The sequence below is a fragment of the Thermobia domestica genome, chromosome 6 (genome assembly GCF_964235325.1).
Source record: "Thermobia domestica chromosome 6, izTheDome1.hap1.1, whole genome shotgun sequence".
Taxonomy (NCBI): domain Eukaryota; kingdom Metazoa; phylum Arthropoda; class Insecta; order Zygentoma; family Lepismatidae; genus Thermobia; species Thermobia domestica.
Window position 1 is genome coordinate 1,957,302 of NC_137459.1, and position 24,145 is coordinate 1,981,446.

Sequence of the window (24,145 nt, forward strand, 5' to 3'; positions counted from 1 at the left end):
ACACCTTTTAGCAAAGCATCTAACGAATCGACAGAATGCGCTGCTCGTTATGCCTTTCCTACAAGATGTCATATTGCCCATTGTTTGCACTTTAGGGGGATGTTTATCCTTTTTATCCCCAACGTTGACCAATATAAAAAAAAAATTTAAAAAAATATAAAAAAACATGTATGTCCTACTTTTGATCCCTTTATTCACTCCAGGAGTTTCAAGCAAATCGGAGTGTGACACTTGGAAAACCTTGCTTGTAAGATACTGCATATTGATCTCAATTTCCTCAAAGCCAAAACAATATTTCAAGTTCACCTCTAAAATGAGTCCCTTACAGATATATGGCGTACAGAAGTTAGACGGTGAAGAAGTGGTTGGGTTCTTTCTTTCCTTTTTTTTTTTACTTTTTTTAGAGCGTGATTTGTGTTTGCGCGATGCAGTGGCATTCAGTGACGAGACAGCAGTCGTTTATCTTGGGTTCGCTGTGGTTAACCTCCTCCGATTATACTCATTTATTGCAATAGCAGTAGATGCCACGTCAACAAGGGGATAATGACATACATAAAAAAGTCAGTGATAAATTGATTCTTCGATAGAAAGGCAACATACTACGGAGATTAAACGAGGAATATGCAATCGATGTCATATCAGTTACTTCATCACTGCAATACAGACATTCGATAGTGAAGAGGGGTCAGTTCAGAAAGTATGGTTACGTTATGCATGGATTTTTTTTCTATCTTTTTTGATTACGACAACTAAGTGCAAGATGTGTTCACTAAGAAATCCAAGCTTTAAGGTCGTGTTGAAAATATCCTGGCTAGCCAGATGCTTACCAACAGCATTTTCCAACCTAAATCCAACGTTTTGTTTCCTAAACATCTAAAATATATACAGGGTGTTTCAAAACAACACCGACAACGTTTGGGAGGTGATTTCTGACATTAAGATAAGACAAAAAGTATACACCAACCTGGGTGCTGAAATCTGTCATTTCGGAGTTATAGGCTGTCGAAAACACGAAAAAAAAAATAATAATTTTAAAGGTCTATAACTCCAATACTATGGGACCTACCGTAGTCAGGTCAAGACTTTACTTAGGAACTAGTATGAGCCCTATACAAATATCGATGCTTCAGAATCCTGCGGTACTTTCGCAATTTTTATAGAGATAGTTGATGAGTACTTCAAATTATATCCCCTTAGCCTAACTGTATATATATAATGGTAGAGTTAATTCAACACAATGGTAGTGTTAATTCAACACAATGGCACTGTGTTAACAAAGTCGTGTTAAATATTCACACAAATCTGGCATTACTTTAATTCCATCGCAGTTTGGTGTAAATTGTTAAAATGGTAGTGGTTACGTAAACTACGTGACATGCAACCTGCAGATGGAGTTAATCTAGTAATGCATTGGTGTTGTTGTGCGTGCAATTGTCAGACAACTGTGTTTAGAAAAACATCTTTCTTCTAATTAAACAAAAATGAACATTTTGAAGGAAAATAAAGCACATTTCAGAAATTATATATAAGTGGTTAAGAGGAACAAATTATAGATGGTGATGAAGATCAAATTTGATGTTGTGATTGGGAAAACATATTTTCGGAATGAAAGAAGAGCATCGGAAAACGAACAGTATTGTAACCGGAGGCGGTGTCAAATGGTATTCACTTAGCACCATTTTGAAGAGTCTCTGTACATAGGTTGAAACGCACCGTGAACAAGCGTAAGAACAATATAAATCTACTCTTTACATACGCTTCAATACAAGGATCTTTGAATATGGGATATTATCAGGCCTAAGATATAATGAACAATTCATTTATTGTATGTCGTTGATTTTGTTTGAAGTATAGCAAATATAAGGTGATAGTAAAAAATATGAAACTAGAGAGCAGCACTTTTACTAATGCAATTTTTTTTAGAAGGTTCATATGCTTACAAAGTAATTTTCGTGAAATTGGTTACAGAAAAAAATGCGTTGTTCTATATTTGGTATAAATTCGAAGTATACCGCATAAAGCTTTGATCATAGTTTAAAATAATAAAAAAGTATAACAAAAATTGTTAATGTCAGTTAAGCTAGGTTGCCACTCTGCAAGAGTCTCGTAGCTGTCATTAAAAAATCTTGCAAGCCCGTCTTTCTATTTACTGTTTACACAATAAAACTTTCTGAAAGCAAGAAAGATATCTCCACCAATGCAGCACTGCACTCTAGTGGACAAATAGTGAACTTTCTCACTAAAAAACGTGTATTTTGGCGCGTTTCCCTCCCAATCCAAAAGAATCCGTCCTTTCGGATGCGACGAAACTGTTTTCTTCTTTATGTCAGTGATAGGGCGATAGCAAGTAGCAAGCAAGACGACCCAGATAGTTGCCCATGGCTTGACTCCTTGCAAGATGAAAAAATTGTTGCGCGTTTCTTTCAAGACTATGTTTACATGGAGAAATATTGTTGGGTTGCATTTTTTTTTTATGACAGCTACAAGATTCTTGCAGTTTAGCAACCTAGCTTTACTTCAATATGTATTATACCTGCAAGGCCGGACGCATGCTAAAATTATAGTGTGGTTGGTGCACCTGTCTGGTAAATGGGATTTTGAACGAGCTGTAATTCTTTTGTCAAGACGTTCTTTTTAGGAAACATAAGGCTTTGGCGAATCACTGACGACTAATACTGCTATCAATAATAGTACCTCAAGGGGTTTCGTTCACCATAGTAGCTGCGGTGTTACTATTAACAAGTTTATTCTCCTTTTTACAATTGTTTCGTCACTATTTACTTTCATGAAGCATCTATCTTCCCTATTACCTAAAGAGCAAATGTTTCGACCAAAAGCTAAGACTAAAAGAAACAAATAAGAAATCCACGTGAATGATTGTGGGAAAGTTGTTGAAATGAGGAGAGAGGAGGACAAATGGGAAAATCCCGAGAAAATTAACGGACACGATATTGTCTACCACAAAGTTATACGCTTGACATTGAGACTCCTCCCACCGAATGTTGCTTAGGTGAGAGTTGCGTCAGTCACCATACCTGAAGGAATCTTGAACTTTTAACTGTCAACGTCAGATGTTTGTACGCTGTAGTGTAAAATAAACATCAATACAAATAAATGATGTGAAAGCAGAAAGAACGGGGTTGTTCTAATAGAATACAGAAATATTGCTGTACTATCATATAATCCAACATCGAACAAGCGACACTATGTTCCCGAAGATTTGTTTTCATCTTTCGCTCAGCGTGGGTCTTACTTTGAATTCTCAAATCAAGATATTACCAATTCAGCAATTCTTCATTTGAAGAGATCTTTGCGTGCACAGTTTTCCAGGTATGACTATCTTTCACAACTTAATTACTTTATTAGCGCTGTACATCATAACTACTGCATGATTTACGAAGATACATGCTCTTTCTCAGGTTGAAGAGAATAGTCGTGGACATAAAGTTGAAGATCGTTTTGTACAAATATGTTTCAGATTGCTAATTAACTAATTAAAGAAATCCTATGCCACATGCAGAGAGGCTCCTTCTAGGTTCACAGCAGGACACGCTCTTAAACGTTGTTAACAAGAAAAATGCGAAAGAAGACAGAGGCAATCTCTTTTAAGTAGCTGAGAGGAAAGAACAGAACACTGGTTATTTAATCCTTGAAATTGGAATGGGTTTTCCTGAGAAACAAACATACGATACGGAGAATGATTGATGAAAAAGTTTATAGGAGTTTTATTCCATGTACCGTTGTCGTCTCTGTCAAGAACATGTCATTATGATACTATGTATGTCATTATATTCAATGTTTTGATTGTGGAAATATTACCACATTCCACACCTTTCCATTTCTTTCCATAGTCGATAAACCACAAGTACTAGAAACGTGCCGTTTTCACTGGTCGATTTCAAATTTTGTGCAGATTGTCCAGTTCTAATTGAATGTTTAAAAAACATGGTTGTTATTTCTATATTACTTTTTTAGGGCTACATCGGATGTGTTGATTTTTTTTAAAGTAAAGCAACACATCCCACGACTTATACATTTCAACACCACATAGTTGTATATAGGGGTTTTATATCTCTCAGGCGTTTATTTCATGGCCAAATGATAATGAAAAACGAAGGATAACAATTATTGTTTGGAGTGTTTTGTCAAATGAACGTCATATATCACTGACATTATAATTAATTGTGTGTGTAATGTATTTGCTTATTACATATTGCATGCAAGAAGAAAGAAAACACTGATCATACATGAATTAGAATCTCCAACCGGAAGTAGGCTCAAATCTTGCAAATGGTGCGAGATATTGAAAAAATAATCGAAAAAAATCTCCCCGTTATAATATCTCTTGTCGACGGGGACATGTACATACAGGGAGGTTCGTGCTTATATGAGCGCAGTTTCAGCTAGTCCACACCTAAAATCGCCAAAGTCGACCTCAATCATTTTTTTTTTCTATTGTGCAAAACCCGCTCTTTCAGCTGGAGTGAGACATTTTTCTTAAATATATTGTAATACATGATAAAGGAAATTCAAAGAATAAGTTACAAGTACATTGATGCTACCCGATACAAAAGCTCTTATCGTGCAAATATCAAGGAAGTTAAAATTAAAGCTGTGTGAAAAAAAGAAAGAAGAAAAGCGCAGTATTGTCCATAATATTCTATGGATGCAAAAGCTGTTATTAACACGAAAGAACGTACATTAATTAGAGGTATTCGAAGACAATGTTTTAAAGAATTTTTGAAGCCAATAGGAGAGAACAAATCAGTAAATGCAGATACTTGGGTAACACAAAACTTTACAACATATTCGGATATTCTAAGATTTATTGAGTCAATACGCCTTAATGAGTGGAACACGTCGCTTGTATTAGAAACTCACCTTAGTGTAAGCCTTCTACGCAGACCTAGAGAAAAATAAGAAGATAATATGAATCAAAACCTTCAGGAAGTAGAATTTACTAGTGTCTACCATATCTGATTGGTACAGAACAGAGTCCAGTAGATTTTTTGTTTCTGTGGCGATGAGCTTCAGAGTTAGCAAGAGTTAGCTGTAGAGTTAGATCCAGTAAATAATGGAAGATGGTTGTGGGCCCTCTAAATGATATTCTTGAGTATGTAAGTATGTGGCAGAGATTGTGCTTTTTGATGTGTGGTTTTGAATTACTACTGAAACCATGGTTGCGACGCGACAATCTTAATCATAAATTTCAAAAATATTCCCTCCAAAATAAATAAATAAGTAAATAAAGTAACTTTCCATATACTCTTTAGAGCCACATGGGAAAGAAGTTGGTCGTTTTACCCCTGATCTACTAGCTTCAGGGGCGGATCCAGGATCGACTTCTGGGGGGGGGCGGTGGGTCGTCATACTGCTACTTAGAGCTACTTTTAAGGGCTTCAAACTCTGGGATGGTTTATATTTATATATAAAAATTAAGAAAGTCTCCTCTTCTGGGGGGGGCGATCGCCCCGATCGCCAGCCCCCCTGGAATCGCCACTGACTAGCTTCACAGTCCTCCTAGCTACGATAAATAAGTAAACTAGAATTTGACTTTGGGGGAAGCTTTTAGACAAGATAAAATTTAATTATACTAAAACAATGACAAATAACTTGATGGTAATTATTTCTCTCCTTGCCAGTCTTTCACGTTTGTTAAAACGTTTCAGAGATTAAGAAAGAAGAAACATATTAATCAAATATTAGAGCGGTTTTCTAAAGATACAAGATACTTCAATTAATTTATTCAGAAACTAAGGACTTTTTGTACAGGGTGTTCCGGAAGTGGCCATACCCCCCTTTATTTTCAACAGTATAGTGTTAGTTATGGTAGAATGTCTGTACACAGTTACCTTGAAGTCTTAAGAGTCTTAAGAATCATAAACATGAGAGTCTTAAGAGGCTTAAGAGGCCAGGCAAAGGGAGCTGGTGAAGGTGCACAACCTCTTTCAATCCAGCGGCCAGGAAACGTCTAATTCAGGTAATTGCGCACGTTAATCAAGAAGTGCGCTGGTGATCCATTCTGCTGTATCAGAACAGTGTCTTTGATACCATTTTCTTATAGTTGGAACACCAACCACTCATTAAGCATCTCCAGGTAAGAATATCCATTAACATTGTCTTCAGAAGTACAATTAGGGGTGCACCCATTTCCGGACCACTCTGTACATCCCATTTTGTTGTGATGCTATCGGGAAAGAGCCTCCAGTCCACGCTTCTACAAAAAAAAAAAAAAAAAAAAAAAAAAAAAAAGCTTAAACTCCCATTCAGAAATGAAATCTTTCAGTTTTACGGTCCACGGTAAACTCCTAATCAGGTATATAAATGCATGTCCGTAATGAATGTTAGGTGAGTCCTAATAAACCTATAGCTTAAAAGGTGAAACTGTTTATGGTTCTGCCTTTGGCGTGAGAGAACCGGGTTCGATTCCCGGCAGGAGTTCATGTGTTTCGGATTCCACGTCAATCAGTAGGTCCCGTCTCATACAGCCTCGCTGCTGAAGGGGACGTTAAACTCTAAATCATCTCAATCAACATTTTATGCTTCCGAAAATTAAAGTTCTTCATTCGGTCCTATCCTGTGTAATGCAAACATCGTGTTCTAAATTATCTATTGAATTAATAAGTTATTATAATTTTATTCTAGTTAAAATATCAATAAATTAAAAACTTGGAAATATTACATATTAGTTTTTCTGTGATTGTATTCCTTATTTCGCTTCGACACAACCATGGTCATTGTGCCTTCGCAATAAATACTTAAACAAAAAAAATTAGGAATGATAAAAAATGGATCAAAAGATTGCGACATTGGCCAATAATTGGTTTTTGGATCAGTGACAACAAAATTTTTGAACGGCCCCTAAATTGAGTTTTCCTTTTCGGTAGTAGAGCGTTCACCTCCGGTGTTTGGGGTCCCTGGTTCGATCCCAGCTCGCGCCGTGTAGACTTTGTGGTGGACAAACACCGTGCTCGTGGGTTTTCTCGGGGTTCCCCCGTTTCCTCCCACTTTCTTCATTCTACCATTTCATTCATTTCTCATCATCACCGTCTCCTTTAGTATAACCGTAGGACGGAAAACTGAAACATTTCATTTCATTTTTATAATTAAATTCCCAGTTTATAGATAAGAATCGTAAACATAAAACCTAACATAATCTTATAATCTTCTATGATCTTAAAAACACCAATTCAATCAAAATTGCCTTATACTGCCTAAGGGTTGTTTTAACGAGGGAGTAAGCGTATCTTGGTTATTAATACCAAAACTATATAAACCATATTCCTCTGTATAATGCAAAATAATTCATGTTGCACGAATTGAGAGTAGTATTAGTTGCATAAAGCAAGGTCATGAGCTTGTCCTTTCAAAAAAATAAATGTATTCGCAGCTACCCGCAGCATCCACATCAGATGCTTGTAAGGATTGTTCACATTTCCTGGGTATTCATCATGATTTTCGTGGCCTGTGAGACAGCTTAGTGGGCACGATGGTAAATGAAGCTGAACGCCCAAGCTCCATTTCACTCACGCACAACAAACTGACAGAGAGGGTCATCGTCTTTTCTTTTGCTACGAGATTTGGCCTGAGGAAGAACCCACGTAATTGACACAGTTGCCCACCTTCCTTTCACAACAGCTGCAAGAGGTGTTGAGCACAAGCCCTGACTGGACTCTTTCTAATTTGAAGATCAAGCCATGTCAATTCTTTTTTCTGGCAAGGTTACACACTAACCTGTCATCCAAGGCATCTCAAAACATCATAAACTCTGGAGCCCATCATCATACAATACACGGGGATTTCTTCCCACTTTCGTTCACATTGGTTGTTGAAAGACTCATATCACAGGTTTCTTATCACACTACATCACTACACATACTCACGCCTTTCTGTTGAAGATAGGATCTGTGAACTTCCTATATAATTTGTTGTGATAGCCATGTTTAATCATATGTAAATAACTATTCTCAGCCTATAATATAAAGAAGAACAAAATACGTAAATTTAATTTTCTAACTATTTGAAGTAGAAAATACCAGTACTAGCAAAAGCGTAAGACTAATTATTTTTCTCGGTTATCTAAAAGAATGTATGAGATGGAATTTGATATACTTCTGAGCTACACAAATATTATTTCTTAAAGCTACATTTTTCGTTCATTTTTATTTTTCTTTTTAAATAAGAAGGAAAGTTTATATGAAACACAATCAAACGGAATTTATCCGATTTTAACCAAACTTGGCGTGGTGGTAGATCTTAGCAATTCTGAGATGGATGTGAAATGAAATGAAATCTTTCCGTTTAACGTCCCACGCTTATGCTCTTTAGGCTAAGGGAAGCTGATGATCAAGGCAAATGAATGATAATGGAAGAATTGGCGAAATAAGATTGTGGGAGGAAACGGGAGTACTCCGAGAAAACCCACGGGCAAGACGTTGTCTACTATAAACTTGCTTGGCCGGGGATCGAATCAGGGACTTCTCGCAACAGAGGTAAGCGCTCTACCACTGAGCCATTGAGGTCCCTACTGAAATGCATGTAAAATATTATGATGTACAAATCTTTGTTTAATTTGTTTCGATTTAGTCATTAGAAAAATATCTAATTCCTATTTAGAACAAAAAGTTACTTTGAGTCATAAGAAAATAAATTATGAAACCGTTAATTAATTATGTTGTAAGTGCACTGTGCATCTATAATAAATCATAAACATTTACTTGAAAAATCAATTTTAAAAAATACGAAATTTTTTTCCACAGTTGAGAAATTTAGTAGTTCTGTAAACGAAACGTGGAAGTAATTATATTATGGAGTACACCAACGATATTTACATAGTTTAAAGTAGATCAGTTTTTTTTTCATTATATGCAGCGTTTCATTGTTGAATTTCGTATCCTGTGTATGCATATTTAATTAAAAAAAATGTACTCGTGTACTTTGGGAGCTTTTCCAACTTCTCTTGATAACATCTTTTACAAATGATAACTATGAAGGAAGAACAGGAACTACAACTTTGCAGACGCTGAAGACAAAAGTCACATAAACAATTTAGATGTTACGTTATATATGGGTATAAAAAGTTGACATTTCAGTTGCGCAAGTTATTTGTAGTGTGTTTCGACATGTGATCATATCTGTGATTGATAGCTTCCTAGTGCCGAAACTTTTACAAACGGTATGAAGAATGAGCATATGATGGATGATTCACTTTTAGTCTAGTTGGGAACAAAAAAAAAGGTTCTGAAATTGCAACTTGACGAAATAGACAAAAGAATGTATATTACAAATAAATCATGATTTATTACTAAAAACAAAAGTTTAAAGTGCTTGTTTTATATGTTGTTGTAGACCAACAAAGGTGAAACCTTCTAAAAATCAAACTTAACGTAATTTTGCTTCAATGAAAAATCTGGTATAGAATAACACATGAATGTCTGTTACAATGCAAATGAGGGTAGAAGAAAATGTTGCCAACACAATATATACTGGAACCAGTACAGAATATTATAATACAACTGTATGGTATTTTGAAGATTATAAATTCACAAAACAAGAATTTTAGGAACGATCAAGAAATGGATCAAAAGATTGCCATCTTGGCCAAGAATTTTAGGAATTATCCCCCCAAAAAATGCATCAAAAGATTGCGATCTTGGCCAAGAATTAGTTGTCGGATCAGGGGGTCACAAAATTTTTGAACGGAAACTAAATCGAGTTTTTTATATGGAATAAGCACATCATACGGAGTTAAGTGATAGTTTGGGTTTGGCTTCACTATTTGTAGTTCTCTGAATATAAGGCTTACAAGAAATTCTTTGTTGAGATATATTGGATCTTTTGGGCCAATTGGATCAGGGGCCACAAAATTTTTGAACAGCCCCTAAATCGAGTTTTCTTATCTTCTATGGAATAAGCACATCATACGGAGTTAAGAGATAGTTTGAGTTTGGCTGCACTACACTCTTTAGATCCAAAAATATGGTTCTTCTTAGGACTCAACAACTTCCCTTGTCTCCCTTGCCTCCGCCTTTAGGTGCCGTTGGCAACGCCAGGTACTAGCCATCGAATACAACCTGTATTGAAGAGCAGAAATCAATACGTCATCTAAGGTTGTCATACGCACTCCAGTTAGAAAGAGAGGAAACAAATAGAGTTACGATATGATGTTATGCTATCTCGAGGATGCTCAATTCATATTTTATGCCTCAAGTTAAGTTTAATAACAGGTTTGTACCATGGATTTTAATTTTAAGTAGCTTTTCTCTAATTTCACTAACTCGAAAATTTGATCGCTTGTAGCTCAGAATTAAGCAGATTAAGGTCTATCATTATACGAAACTTGAATAAAATAAGAGAAATTCACCTTATGACATACAATATACAGGGTGTTACAAAAATGTGTCACAATATCCTTGGAACAGATATCTCACATCAAAATAAGAAAAAAAGTTTATATGGACCTGTGCTCAAAAGTCGATAGTTTCGGAGTTATGGGGTGCCGAAAACGTGAAACAAGTGAATTTTAAAGGTTCATAACTTCACTACTATGGGATCTATCGTAGTCAGGTCAAGACACCATTGAGAATTTAGTATGTGAAGTATCCAAATATCCATCTTTCAGAACCTATGGTATTTGCACAATTATTTTCAGAGAGGCTCTTTGGGAGTACTTGATTTCTCTCCACCTACCTCTCTAAAAAGCCGTTACGCGCCTTAGGCGTGGGAGACCCGGATTCGATTCCCGTTGGCAGCTCATGTGGTTCGGATTCTACGTTAATCAGTAGGTCCAGGTCTCATATAGCCTTGCTGCTGAACGGGACGTTAAACTCAAAATCAACTCAACAACTCTAAAAAAATCCGTGTGCAAGAATTGGAGCATTCTTAAACATGGATTCTTTGGATAGCCTCTCTAAAAATGATTGTGCAAGTACCGAAGGTTCTGAAAGATGGATGTTTGGATACTTCACATATTAAATTCTCAGCAGTCTTGACCCGACTACGATCGGTTCTATAGTAGTGGAACTACGGACCTTTAAGAGGCCCCGTCACAGCGAAATTAAAATACCGCTAATTTTACAGTAATTCTGTGATATCTTCAAATAGATAAAAGACAATCAAAAAGTGGTACAAGACCTCCGTAGACAATATTATTTTACATACGATACCGTTATCACCACTCACTTATCTACTTTCGATTTCCAGCCGTTTAGGAACCCGGTATTTATTTTTGCGTTTCTAGATGGCTGCAAACGGAAAGCTACTAGGTGACTCGTGATAACGGTACCTCATGCAAAATAATATTGTCTAGGGCGCTCTTGTTTCACATTTCGATTATCTTTTATCTATTTGAAGATATCACGGAATTACTGTAAAATTAGCGGTATTTTAATTTCGCAGTGATAAGACCTCTTAAAGTTCATTTTTCCTCGTTCTCAGCAATCTATAAATACCAAAATATTCACTGATCGCAGGTCCATATGAACATTTTTTTTTCATATTTTGATGTAAGGAATCTATTTCCAAAGTATGTTGACACATTTTTGTAACACCCTGTATATTATCCTTTATTATTGATTAAAAAAAACTAAGGAAACCGAAATGCTAGACAAAGATTTCTGTATAACATTTGTTGGTGAAACATCAAAGTATATTTGTTTCGCGTAGTTTATGTTCATTAAATTAAAAAAATACATTACGTAAAACCTCTAGGATCAGTATGTTCTTAAAATTTATTTTAGCTCCAGCTTCCAGAAAGGAGAAACTTCTTGTGAGGTTTCAGCAGAAGAATTTAAGATTTGAAGACGTCCATCATATACAACCGACAGATACTTCAGCCACCGGTTGTCCATTTTAATCACTAAATTTTACTACTTCTTCTGCTGAAGACACTCTTGAAAATTATGGAATATCTCGACATCATAACTTTTTGACAACTTCGTGACTCTTGAAGTGAGTAGATTTCCATTAATGATTTTTTTAAATTATTTTTATTACTTGTGAAAAAAAAATAATAAAGGAAGATCTATGTTTTATAAGAGTCCGTAGCTTCTTCAGAGGAAAATTCTTACGGGTGTTTATGGGTAATATGAGGAGAGGAAACAACGTAGGGCCATTACTATTTTCCATGAATGCAATTATTATGTCTCATATTTTGACCTCATTTATATTAATACTTTTTTCTGGAGTGTACTTTCCAATAATACTTTCTCTCATCAGGCTATATGGAGACGAATTACGAAAGAACGTTCAATTCCATTGTCAGAATAACTGTTGAATCTCGAGACAGATTTGTTGACTTTTTCTAGTGGTATAGTGTGTCTATTATTATTATTATTATTATTATTATTATTGGTTTGTGGTGAATATCTGAATCAATTTCACATTTCACACTTCTGGGAGAATCCGCAAGAGATCCCGTATTCATCAGTTTGGAATGACAATTTCTGATACTCCTTTGATGTACACTACATGCGCGCTTCACCACAGTCCCTGGACTTCGATTCAGTCCGTGACGAATCTGAGTAGTGACCTGAAATACAGAAAACCTATCGCTAACTTTTTAAAATATAAACAAGCGAAATATTGTGAAATAGTTAAACATTTAAGTGGCAATTACATTCTAACTATCTTTGAATTAACAATCCTCTTGATAATATTTTTCCCCCTCTGTACATTCAATTACTGTAGCTCCTTGTAACAATACAAACGGAAAGTGAAAATTAAAGTAAGTGTTTCACAAGGGGAATAATCTTTCAGTATATAGTGTGAGATTTTCGTTCTCGGAACGTTTCTGTAGTGTTGCTTCTGTATTGGCTTTCGTTAGAATTCAGTAAACCAGTGGTCCTCAACCTAATTCCTATCATGACCCCCATTTTGTCACGACCCCCTTATAATTTTTGGTTTGTAATAAGCTTATATGGGATTTTTAAAATAGTTATTGCGGAGATCTCACGATATACATATACTTCTAGAATAGTATGTAGTGGATAAAGTAACTTTTATAAATCGAATGGATTAAAATAAAAATTTGATCAAAACTTTCATATTACAAATATCGAATCCGATTCGTCATACTGTTTCAAAATGGAGGCCGCTTGAAAATTGTAAAACTTCATAACTTCCTTAATTTTGTGTCATATGATATAAAATAAAGTGATTTCTCGTTTTAGTTTTAAAAAAACTTGGACAGTTCTTTAAAAAACGTTATTGAGTATTTTACTTGTTGAGAGGTCGCCACTGTCAGTAATGTCCGGTATTAGATTATAATTATATTTATCTCTTCCGCTTATCTTCGCGACCCACATGAAACCCTCTCGTGACCCCTAGGTTGAGAAATCCTGCTGTAAACAATTTTATTTACAACTATTTTAATGTGTGCTTAAACCTGAAGAAGAATGCTTAGATTTTTAGCTGATTTGCGATAAATCTAAAGCGATTCCAGCTTAAGCTTCGATGTGTAATTAAGTGGCTAAGCACGTTATAGAATTCAAGCAATTTTGTTCTCGTCGCGAGAGAGTTTCCCGTTAAAAAAAATAATAATAATCGATTATCAATTCATCAAACCCTGATTCTCCACTTGACTTAGTTTCTCATAATCTTCTCAAAATCAAATATTATACCAAAGGGAATCATTGAAGATTCTACTGCTTCTTTCGATATTCACTATCGTGTATGACAGAGAAATTAATAAGTATCCTGAAAGAGATTTAGTCCACAAGCGTGTAGATTCACAGAGTCATTACTATGAAAACAATAACACTAATGTATAGTTTAAAATGCATTCGTTTTGGATCAAAAGATCCAATATATTTCAATCAAAAATTTCTCTGTACGCCTTATATCTGGAGAACTGCATATAGTGTAGCCAAACCCAAACTAGCAGTTAACTCAGTATGATGTGCTTATTCCATAGAAAATACGATAACTACCTCTTTATACGATTTTTGAATCAAAAGATCCAATATATTTCAATCAAAAATTTTCTTCTAAGCCTTACATCTGGAGTACTACATATAGTGTAGCCAAACCCAAACTATCACTTAACTCAGTATGATGTGCTAATTCCGTTAAAAAAAAAGAAAGAAAAGAAAAAGAAAGAAAGAAAAAAGAAAACTGGATTTAGGGGCTGTTCAAAAATTTTGTGGTCTCTGATTCAAAAACTAATTGTTGGCCAAGATCACAATCTTTTGATGCATTTTTTTTATCATTCCCAAAGTTCTTGGCCAAGATCGAAATCTTTAGGGGTCCGCGGTGGCTCAGTGGTTCTTGGGGTCCCAGGTTCGATCCCAGACCCCGCCAAGTGAACTTTGTGGTGGACAAACACCGTGTGCGTGGGTTTTCTCGGGGTTCTCCCGTTTCTTCCCATTTTCTTCATTCCACCATTTCATTCATTACTCATCATCACCGTCTCCTTTAGCCTAACCGGCATAAACGTGGGACGTAAAACTCAAAGCTTTCGAAATTTTTTGATCTTTTTTTTTTTGTATAATTTCTAATTTTTTTTCTTGTTTCTAGTAGGGACAACAGAGTCAACCTACGCTAATGAATATAGAAAAACTAAAACTTTAGTTTAACGTTTCATGGTTATATCTTTAGGCTAAGGGGGACGATGATCAAAGCAAGTGAATAATGATGGAAGAATTAGTGGGAAGAGACGATTGTATCCCGAGAAAACACACGGACACAATGTTGTCCATCACAGACTTACTTGCCCGGGATCTAACCAAGGACCCCCGAGGTAAGCGCTCTATCACTGGCCAAGATCCATAGACAATAGAGAATTCATGAGCAGTCATTCGTAAGTAATACTAAAATTCAATGCTAATTTGTTCTGTCGTGGAGACCTTCCGTGGTGTCACAAATACAAACCACACGGACTGAAATGAATTCCTACCTACTTGAGCTCTTTTTCTATGTTAAGTTGATGACAATGGACGAGTCAAGCAATTCTAGAGAGGAAAAAACTGTGACAAGAGACTCTGGCTTCCCACCGTGAGACATTCAGATAGACTTCCTCTGCTTCGAACAACAAAAAAGCGAGAAGAGGAACACAAGCTGAAGTTTATTATTTTTTTGTTTTTGTTTTGTTTTGTTTGACACCGAAAGAGGAGAATGTCAATGCACTCAGCGCCATTTCTTAACTTCCTGATTATTACTTCCAGCTGAAAACACAGAGAACTGCACAAGTCGTTGTTTTTGTCCGGTTACATTTACACCTGAAACTTAGACACTGGCGCATTAGGTTTCCAAACAAATCCTTGGCTACAATCACGAATCAAGAGGCAAATATAGTAAGGATGCGCATGTGTTCGCAGTAGATGGATATGACGTGAAGAGAGCCAATGTTTTTAAATTTTCAACGAAATATCAAAAAAAAAAAAAAAAAAATGCATGAGACTTTTGTGTTACATTTTTTTTCAAATTCCATAGGTAGTTGTAGAGTACTTATTAGCATATTGTCTATAAGACACTTAAACAGTGATGTCAGGCCCGTAGCCAGCCCAAAAATGTAGGGGGGCCCGGCTGAAGTTAGGGGGGCCCGATCCAACCATATGAGAGTTCATCACCATATTATAGTTCATTTGCAAGCCTACCATGAAAATTTTAGGGGGGGGGGGCAGCAAACATTTAGGGAGCGACCCCCTAGACTCCCCCAGGATAAGGGCCTGGGTGACGTGAGCTAGATTTAAATCTGAGGAGGGTCAGAACAGAGCTACAGCGATTTTTTATTTATTTAACAATCACCAGATACAGCTCAGAAGCCATTTTATACCGGATATCTAACAACAACAATAACAATGGAAAGGATTTTTAAAGGTATCTACCAGGGCCTGTTAGTAGATACCATCCCGGCATTTGCCTGGTAGAACTGAGAAAAACCCTGGAAATACCCAGTCAGGATGGTCGGCAGCAACGGGAATCGACTCCCGAATGATAAGCCAACGCTCTACACTTGAGTTACGTGTATATTATTTCAATAACTTCTAATATAGTGTCATAACAGGAGCACAAACAGAAATTTTTGTTGTGAGATTTGAAAGCTTTCGGAAGGTGGGGGGGGAGGGATGCAACACTACAAGCCATACGTCTATGTAGTATTGAATAAGTATTGTTCTGCACCCAAAAAGACGATAAGTAATCGTAAAATACTTCCATCTATATTTTTTTCAGAAAGAATAGGATAAAAGTAGATTGTTTTTATAAGAGAAAGAGTACAGATGAAGTGTAAGATCAAATTTTCTTGCTACATCAATCATTTCCCTGTTAAACAAGGATAGTTATATTGAGAAAGTGTACAAATGTATGTTGAGTTAGGATTTTTTTTTTTGTTTTTTTTTTTTTTAGTCCGGACCCGGCGGAACCTACTCCCTGCATCTGGGTGCGCTCCTGTGCCAAAAGGTTGAAGACATTCATAGCAACTTGTGCACTTGTTCATACATTTACAAATTAGAAAAACTGGGATTGCAAAACGAAACCTTTATTCCGTGAGCTCTTTATTTTATTTTATGCTCTTTAACCTATAGAATGCAGACGACCAATGAAGAGGAATAATTTTGAGATATTTTGTGGAATAAAAATGTGGGGGATGTCTGAGTTTTCAACGGTCAGGGGGCGATCATTGCGCTAGAGTGGGAAAACTCGGATAAAACCCACGGACATGATGTTGGACGCTACAAACTCATATGATCTGAGATATAGCCACGGAATCCTCGCGCCAAAGATGAGCGTTCTTGCCACAAATTTGGGAGCCCACTTTCAGATTTAACTATTACCCAGACAGCACAATGCACGTACAGTATCCGTATAGTACATGTACAATTGCACGGATGCAACATGTGCATCATCTGTATAAATGCACGCCTGTACATGTGATGCACATATACATGCCAGGTCCTATTCAACATCTTCACGTGCACAGAACATGTGCAACGTACACGTCCTGCAGAAGTGATTTACACCTACCGCGCAGGTGATTTACAAGTAGCACGTATTCTATTTACATGTATGTCACAGGTGATTTACATGTAGGACAGCGGTGATTTACACGTTGCACACAGGTGATTTACATGTAGGACAGATATGATATACACGTAACACACAGGTGATTTACACGCAGTTCCCAGGTGATTTACATGTAGGACAGAGATGATTTACACGTAACACACAGGTGATTTACACGCAGTACCCAGGTGATTTACATGTAGGACAGAGGTGATTTACACGTAGCACATAGGTGATTTACACGCAGTACCCAGATGATTTACATGTAGGACAGAGATGATTTACACGTAACATACAGGTGATTTACATGTAGGACAGAGGGGATTTACACGCAGTACCCAGATGATTTACATGTACGATAGAGGTGATTTGAAGCAGTACCTAGATGACTTACATGTAGTGCACATGTGATTTCCTCGTAGTACAGAGGTGATGTAAAAGCAAATTCCAGATGCAACGAAAAAAAGAAGTTTATATATTTGGTGTCTTACGCAGTAACACAATCTATAACTGCAAAGACATCACCTTCAAAGTATATAACAAGTAACTAATAATTGTCAGTGAGAATTTTAGTTTTGGAGTTTATTATTTGCAACGAGCAAAGCTTTAGGTAGTATCTTTGACATGTTTGCCAAGTAATAAATAACGCAACATATTCTACTGTAATCGGTCACGAAAATAATTTTGTAAACCTATGAACTGTCTGACAGTAGTTACATCAGTACAATGCTGCCACCTGTTGATATTGTATCCTAGCTCAGTGGACGTTATGGAGTTTTTACAATCATTCAGCTGTTATTCGTCAAAATGTCTCTATAACACCGCCTGGAGGAAAAACAAACCTACCAAAAATGGAGGTTGCTTTCTGTTGATGAGAATGAGAGTAAAAGAATGAAAGTAAAAGTATACACTTGCACGGTATTATGGACGTCTTATACACACGTGCAGTAGCCGTGCAAATACTCATGTGCACACAACGGCTTAAGAACCGGTAATTTAAATGTGCTTCATCCACGCAAATGCACATGTGCACATCCACTGCTCAAGCATGGGTTATGCACATGCCCTGCATCCACACAAAAGCACATGTGTATATAACGGCTACAGCACGGTTTATATAAATGTGTGCTTCATCCATGCAAATGCACATGTGCACATAACGGCTTAAGCACGGGTTACGTACGTGCGCTGCATCCATGCAAATGCACATGCGTACATAACGGCTTAAGCACGGGTTATATAAATGTGTGCTTCATCCTTGCAAATGCACATGTGCACATAACGGCTTAAGCACGGGTTACATACGTGCGCTGCATCCACGCAAATGCACATGTGTACATAACGGCTTAAGCACGGGTTACGTACGTACGCTGCATCCATGCAAATGCACATGCGTACATAACGGCTTAAGCACGGGTTATATAAATATGTGCTTCATCCATGCAAATGCACATGTGCACATAACGGCTTAAGTACGGGTTCCGTACGTGCGCTGCATCCACGCAAATGCACATGTGTACATAACGGCTTATGCACGGGTTACGTGCGTGCGCTGCATCCACACAAATGCACATGTGTATATAACGGCTACAGCACGGATTATATAAATGTGTACTTCATCCATGCAAATTCACATGTGCACATAGCGACTTTAAGCATGGGTTCTGTACTTGTGCTTCATCCACACAAATGCACATGTGTATGTAACGGCTTAGGCACGGGTTATGTAAATGTGTACTTTATCCATGCAAATGCACACGTGCACATGCACGACTTAATCACTGGTTATGTACGTGTGCATAAACCACGTAAATGCATATGTGCACATACACGGGTTATGTATGTGTGCTTCATCCACGCAAATTCACGTGTACGGCTTATGTACGGGTTATGCATGTGTTCATCAACCACACAAATGCACATGTGCAAATGTACGGCTTATGCATGGATAGTGCACATGTGTCGTACACGTACGTGTTGTCTGGGTATACTCCATGACTCAAATGGTTTTGAAAACATTTCTTGTTCTATTGAGAGTTCGAAGAAGCACTTAGTTGTGTGTTTTAATGTTGGATAATTTGTGTAAAAGAAAAAGATTTTGACCCAAGATTAATTTCAAAATTTGACAGTAGTTTTGGAATTTTAATTGCAAATACCTCTATGCTACTCAGATATTTTGATGTTGGTTTCTGAGTACTTTGACTTGCTTAATATGAATGTGGCATACGGATACTTGTGAATTTAATGGTAGCACCTGGAGTTGAAAACACATTCAGATGTCTGTGTTGCCAATGGTCAGGTGGCAACCGCAGGGCCGGAGTATTGCTACTGGTTCATTAGGACAAACTCTGTTAACCATTTATTAACTCCAGCATGCTAAAACTTAAAATAGGTTTGCAATTTACTTTAAATGTGATTGATTTTGTGATGTAAAAGGCACTTAGAAATTTTTGGAGGTATGTTAAATGGAGATTTTTTGTTTCGGTTGTGAATTTTAAATTATGTTTATATATGAAATTATTGAATGGTTTTGATATTTATTTAGTTCTTTTAAGAAGTAATTTAAATTAATGTAAGTTTTGGAGGTGTAGAAAATGTAGTTTAGAATTGATTGGAAATATGGGAATAGAAATTTAAAAATAAAATTTGATAATATAGAAATAATTTAGATTAAGAATTTAATGATTTGATGTTGAATAATTGAATATTTATAAAGCATGATATGGACTGGTATGATTTAAAAATTAGAGAAGATAATGCATGGTATTTATTTTTGGTAACGGTGATAAGTAGAATTTTTGATGGACAGAATGAAAGAGTAGAAAAATTAATAATGAATAACTTGACTTGAAGAGTTTTGATGTTAAAATAGAATTTTATATACCCGGAAGAGAATTTGGTAGTATTTATATGATTTTTTTTGTTATGTTAATATTTTTACATATTTTTTGTGTTTTTTTTTTAGTTTTAGTAGTTATAGCCGGTTATTTGCATTGTAGAAGTTCAGGCATTTTAATTTTTTTTTTATTGGATTATGAATTTTAAAAAATATTTAAACTGCCTCCGCTTCATACATTGTTTATTTTATAGACATTTAAAAATTCAATTAAATATTTTGTTTAATTACACATTGTAGTACACAACTATATATATATGGTTCGCAATTTTTTGGACACAAATTATGAGATTTCAAATTAGAGAAATTTCTAAAAAAAAAAAAACTTTTTTAGTTTTTAGTAATTTTCTAAAATCGATGAAGGATTATTTTTTTTTCTCTAATCGGGGACATCGCCAATACTTTTATTAATGTGCATAGCATAAAACATTTAATGCATTTTTCAGTACAGTTATCTTGACATGGAATCTCATACAACCTCTGCGGGCACGATGGCTTGGAGGTAAAGTGCTTACTTCTGAATCGTGGAGTCCCTGATTCGATCCCCGGACAATTAAGTTTGTTGAGGAGAACATCGTGGGGGTTGTTTTTTTCTCGGGATTCTCCCGTTTCCTCCCACATTATCATTCCACCAATCATTTCATGATCATTCACTTGCCTTAATCAACCGTCTCCCTTAGCCTAAAGGGCATAATCATGGGACGTTAAACTGAAAGATTTCATTACATTTTTTTTCTCTAGATATAACTTTAGGGTACTTATGCAACTCTGATCTCTGGAGGTCTAAGAAAAAGAAATGACTTTCTACAAGTAGATTGTGGATGCAAAATGAAGTTATGTCAATTTATCTTCAATTTCATGTTAACACAACCTATAACTTTCAAATGATACTACATTTTACTTTCAATGTCTATAGCTAAATGGTTTCAAATCAAAAGCTTTGTTTTACCAATTGTATTCTACTGTCTGTTATTTTATTTTGTTATTTTGTTATTTGTAACTCAAGAAAACAAAATCCCTTTTCTTGATATTTCTCTCAAGACACATATTCTAATCAGATACACATTACGGCTTCCGACTTTTGTGGACACATAAACTATGTATTCATCTAAGAAGATTCTAGGGAGCATAAATATTATTTTATTAGCTCTTGTAACAACAAAAACAAACTAACAAAAAAGATGACTTTTTCTTCTAACAAAAGTCATTTTTTTTTATAACTGAATAACATCCAAACACAATACAATAAATTTTGAAGCAAAAAAAAAAGTCTTGCTATTTTTCTCACGTATTTTTTTCTTTTATTTTAGTTATTCTTTCCTTTTTAACTGGAACATTCTGCGTACATTCCATTCACTAACATGCAATGATACATATATATTTTACGGCTCATAAATTTCTTGTTGTGTAATGCATCACACCTCAAATCAAAGGGCAGCATTCCTCAGTTGGGAAGATGGTGTTGAAAAGTTTTCTCTCTCTCTATAAAAAAAAAAAAAAATCGTGATTTTTAAACTTCATGTACCTACCTATACTTAATTAACTGTAGCTCAGAGTTATTAGATCTGTGTATCAGAATCACGTTATGCACGTGATTCACATTTGTCTTTTGTGCGTATGTTCCTGAGTTTGATTAAAGTCAAGCATCTAATTTCAGTGTTCTCCCAGCCAGAAATACGAGGAAGGATCAAAAACTAAGGTTACAAGACTGATATTTCTGGAGTTTCGTCTATTATAGGAATGAGACGTGCACTCAGGCACGTAGCCAGGATTTCGTGAAGGGGGGGGGTCCGTGACATGAAATACTGTGGTCATCATACCAGGGGCTCGATAATTCTGAACTATTTTACTGGAACATATACTGGTTCGTTTAGCCAGGATTTCGTAACGGGGGGGGGGGGGAGACGTGACATGAAACACTGAAGGCCCGATCAATCTAAACTACTTTAGAATCAACATATATTGCTTTGTTAGGACAATAAAATGAGGATATGTTACTAAGTATTTTAATAACAAACTACGAAGAAATCTCGAGTAAAATAATAAAAAAAGGTATTGAAAATGATTTTACTATATTTACGTTCTTCCTCTGAACATTCAAATATAACAATTTTCCTTTCATTACGATTTCAACTATTATAAAAAGTACACTCATGTCCAAAATGATTGTCGCATATCTATGACTGTCTTCTTGTAAGAATATAATTTGATAATGATTTTGCAGGGTACTTTTAATACTGATACCATGTGTATAATCGGGAAATGTATAGACCCTATTTGTGGTAAATTTCATAGGAAAAGAATTATAAATACGAAAATTGGAGTAAGTAAAATGAAATGTTGCTATATGGACAAGAAAGTTTTAATTTGTTTTATTGTTCTTATTTACTGCTCTTTTGACAAAATTCGTTATCAAATTATACTCCGACAACAACATATTTATAGACATGCGACAATAATTTTGGACATGAGTGTACAAACTCAATAATGTCTTGTAAAATATTTTACAATATCTGCGTTCCTTTCTCTGTTTTATCAAATGTTAACAGAACTTTCTTTTTACATAATTTTTTGTTTTTATTATTCCCTCAACTATTGTCTGTTCCAAATGACAGGTTAAAGGAGTAGTAGAAAATGTTTTTGAAATAACATGTTTGATACTGCAAGGATGCGATGACGAAAAATTATTATCAAAAATGTCCACGCTGTTACACAACCGCATTATGCTTTCAGAAGCTTGAAATCTCCTTGAATAGTAGCAGAAATTTTAAGAATTGCGTAACTTCCGGAAATTTCAAATTCCATGACTCTTCCAGGATATCGGTCCCGGGTTCGATCCCAGCCCCCGCCAAGTGAACTTTGTGGTGGACAAACACCGTGTGCGTGGGTTTTCTCGGGGTTCTCCCGTTTCCTCCCACTTTCTTCATTCCACCATTGCATTCATTACTCATCATCACCGTCTCCTTTAGCCTAACCGGCATAACCGTGGGACGTAAAACTCAAATATTTCATTTCATTTCATTTCTTCCAGGATATCCCACTCACATCGCCACCATGTATTGCAAGTAATACAAATTTCTTCATAAGAAAGAGTAACCAAAAGCTTTCTGTAGTTTCTTTTTTTAATTTTTAACGCCGATTCTTCTTTTTTCATTTCATTTCGTTTTATCCTTTCTTAATTTCTTTCATTTCTGGTCTCGAAGGGGGGGGGGTCCGGACCCCCCGGACCACCCCTTGGCTACGTGCCTGCGTGCACTGAAAAAAAATGTGTGACGTACGTAAAATCGTATGTTACATTTGTAAATTCTGTAGTTTTTGGACTTAACGTACAGCAGACGTATAACTGAAAACGCATGTTTTATAATACTTTCTGTATAAGTTTTTCTTCTGTACGTACTTTCCGTATGAAACAATATAGGCTGTCAGGATCTCGCATACAAATAGACGTATATAACGTATTGCTGACGAAGGTGACATACGTATATGTATGTAATATAAGGAAGACTGTTAGACATCCTGCAACGACATGATGTAACATCTAAGGACAGTACCTATGTAGCATACGGATAACGTATTCTCCGTACTGGTTTCTGTACTAAGCAAGAGGATTCCGTATATTTGTATGATATACCGCTGTCCGGGGAACGGATTTTTCTCAGTGTGAGTTGGCGATTATGCAGAGTTTCAGCCACCTGGCACCTACGGCGTTAGTTGTTTGTAAACACACAAACTGGTCTCGCGAAGAATTCCGCTCAGTTATTCGATTTCTGTGGGCAAAACATGTAATCGAGGCTGAAATTGATCGGCAGCTGGTAGAATTTATGGAGAGACTGTAATGTCTCGTCATCACGTCACAGAATCTTGTCGAAAGTTTATGGCTGGTACAGAAAACGTCACCGACGAAGAGCGCAAGACCACCACGCTGTTGAAACAGTTTCGCCGAGACATCATCGACCATCCTTCCTACAGCCCGGACATCGCTCCAAGCGACTTTCACCTGTTTCCACACTTGAATTAGCGTCTAGGAGGCAGTCGCTTTCCTTCAGACGAGGAGATGAAACACTTCGTGACAACGTGACTGAACATCTTTATGAACAGAATTTTCAATCTCATCGAATTCTTATCGGACCAGGATTGATCCTTCAAACTCATCTCATGATGCGGCAGGTGCCTTAACCGATATGGGGACTATTTCGGACTATTGGTTTTATGAAATAATATATACCGTTTTATTGCAGGCTTTGTAAC